Source organism: Nicotiana tabacum, chromosome 20, assembly GCF_000715075.1.
Source record: "Nicotiana tabacum cultivar K326 chromosome 20, ASM71507v2, whole genome shotgun sequence".
NCBI classification, from domain to species: domain Eukaryota; kingdom Viridiplantae; phylum Streptophyta; class Magnoliopsida; order Solanales; family Solanaceae; genus Nicotiana; species Nicotiana tabacum.
In genome coordinates this window covers 145603536-145606312 of record NC_134099.1, presented here as the reverse complement: position 1 = coordinate 145606312, position 2777 = coordinate 145603536, and the positions used below count along the sequence as shown (strand labels likewise).

General features: G+C 36.7%; 1 long non-coding RNA gene across 1 annotated transcript; it reads right to left on the bottom strand.

Moving 5' to 3' along the window:
- Positions 1 to 843: 843 nt before the first annotated feature.
- Positions 844 to 2051, bottom strand: LOC142174920 (uncharacterized). The gene is made up of 2 exons (XR_012704016.1): positions 1812 to 2051; positions 844 to 1153 (listed from the first exon to the last, which is right to left on the bottom strand). It is a non-coding gene; the product is annotated as an uncharacterized LOC142174920 (long non-coding RNA).
- Positions 2052 to 2777: the final 726 nt, after the last annotated feature.

Genomic DNA, 2777 nt, shown 5'->3' with positions numbered 1-2777 from the left:
AGCTCTTCCTTCATTTTGTATGATCTCGTAATTATACAAGTTTGATAAATAGGCATAAAGAAAAAAAAAACATATCCCGGAATTTACGTATATTTTTCTAGTTTTGTAAGTTACAATATTCTCCTTATCATGACTATATATTCAATTGAGTATTTCCTTCTTCCAGTCAAGAGAGTAGAGAGTTTATATATACAGTATTACAGTATTTTCATTATCATCGAGCTATAATCGATGGGTAGGCCCCTATTGGGCAACCTCTGATCAAATGGTAAGTTATATATTGAGTCTACTGTGGCCGAGCGCCTATGAGCGAGCCTAGTTGGTCGAGATACAAAGCCTAGTATGGCCGAGCGCCTATGAGCGAGCCTACTACGACAGAGCATATATATATATATATATATATATATATATATATATATATATATATATATATATATATACCGAGCCTTATAGGGCCGGATAGCTATTTTACTTACTATATTGAGAGAGTTGAGTCAGTATCAGCAGGTAAGCATATCTTTAGATTATCTTTGACTTCCAGCTACTTGTAGTTATTATATTATCAGTTCAGTTTCAGCTTTCAGTATATTTTCTTACATACTCAGTACATTATTTCGTACTGACGTCCTTTTTCTGGTGGCACTGCATTTCATGCGTGCAGGTTCAGACAGATAGGCGGGTAGACATTCTCATTAAGTGTTGTTGTCACGCCCTGAACCTGGGGGGGCGAGACTGGCACCCAGTACCTCACATATCTTTGCATACCAACTTGCAACTAAGAGACTCTGAACATATGATGTCATACTTTGACCATGGGCCACATTGCAAGATAACTACGAATGCTAACTAAATGTAAATATATAACTGGGCCGACAAGGCCGTCATAACTATTACAGCTGACAACCAACCAAATATACATACAAGGCCTGCAACCCAACATATTGCAATAACTGATAGGATATGTCTACAAGCCTTTACTGATGGATATACAATGATCGGAACATCTCCCCGACCTACTCATAACATATATACATATATATACAAGATGTACATAAGGCTCTAGACCCGAAAACTCCGAAAGGCATGGAGCTTACCGATCAAGCTGAACTCGGGCAACACTTATTGAGGAGGCCTACCCATCTGTCTATCTGACCTGTACGCATGAAATGCAGCACCCCCAGAAAAGAGACGTCAGTACGAAATAATGTACTGAGTATGTAAGGCAATATACTGAAAGCTAAAACTGAACTGATAATATAATAACTGCAAGTAGCTGGAAGTCAAAGATAATCTGAAGATATGCTTACATGCTGATACTGACTCAACTCTCTCAATATAGTAAGTAAAATAGTTGTCCGGACCTATAAGGCTCGGTATACATATATATATCTACTTTGCCATAGTAGGCTCGCTCATAAACGCTCGGCCATACTAGGCTCTGTATATCGACCAACTGGGCTCGCTCATAGGCGCTCAGCCACAGTAGGCTCGGTGTATAACTTACCATCTGATCAGAAGTTGTCCAATAGGGTCCTCATTATCGATTATAGCTCGATGGTAATGAAAATACTTTTAATACTGTATATATGTAAATTCTCTGCCCTCTTGACTGGGAGAAGAAATACTCAATTGAATATGAAGTCCCATAAAGGATAATATTGTAACTTACAAGACTAGAAAAATATATGTAATTTGCGAGACTAGCTAAATATAAGTAAATTCTGGGATATGAATTTTTCTTTATGGCTCATTAATAAAATTGTGTAATGACGAGATCATCAAAATGGAATAAGTGCTTAGCCTTAACATACCTGGAGTAGGAAAAACTCCATGTAATATTTCATTGGAAACCTTCGTGGATTGAACTTAGAACCTAAAAATCGGATTAAGCTTCTGCGCTTTGAAATTGAGGAACGAAATCTTGCTTTTTTTGTTGAAATTTGGACGACAATTGCTTTAAATGAAAGCTTTCGTTTGGAATTCCCAAGAAGCAATTTCGTTTGAAATGCTTCTGCTTTCAACGTTGTTCTTGGCTTTTAGGCAGATTGGTTTTGTCCCTTTACAAAGAATTCTCATAAAATCCATGGATAAGAACTATAAGTCTTTAAGACTTAATTCTTGGTTTGGCTACATAATAGCCATCTGGCAAGGTTACTTAAGAGTCATCATTTGCCTTGCGACTTTATGCCACGTGGAAGGGTGGGTGAAGATTATTAATCTTTACCTACTTATTAGTTAACTGGGTAATGTTCTGTTACCCGGTAATTAATTAATTACCCGCATAATTTAAAAATTATCTAGAATTACTTAAAATACTACTCTTTTTTAACATACCCTATACACCTTACTATCATGGCTATGGGGTATCTTGTATGATACTAGTTTATAAATACCGGGTATTTTAGCTCGGGCCGTATTTTATCTCAAAATGCCAAACTTCGACAAAATTCATTTTCCTTCGATATTACTTACCCTTTTACCTTCACAAATTTACTCATCACTTATAATCCTTATAATCCCCAAATAATCTTTTCCTTGGACTGATGCCAATTACCTTACGATAAATTCAACGTACAATACTTCAGGGTGCAACATCGTCGTAACTTAATACTGTGAAGCGTAACATTATTCCCCTCTTTGGAACATTCATCCTCGAATGTTGACTGATGCACTTATCATTTTCATAAACTGTATCTTCCAAATACTTTAGAACTTCCCTTTCTATCTAGGCGATTAATCTGTGAATGAGTCCAGAGTTCAAGGCATTCCCCCCTTAG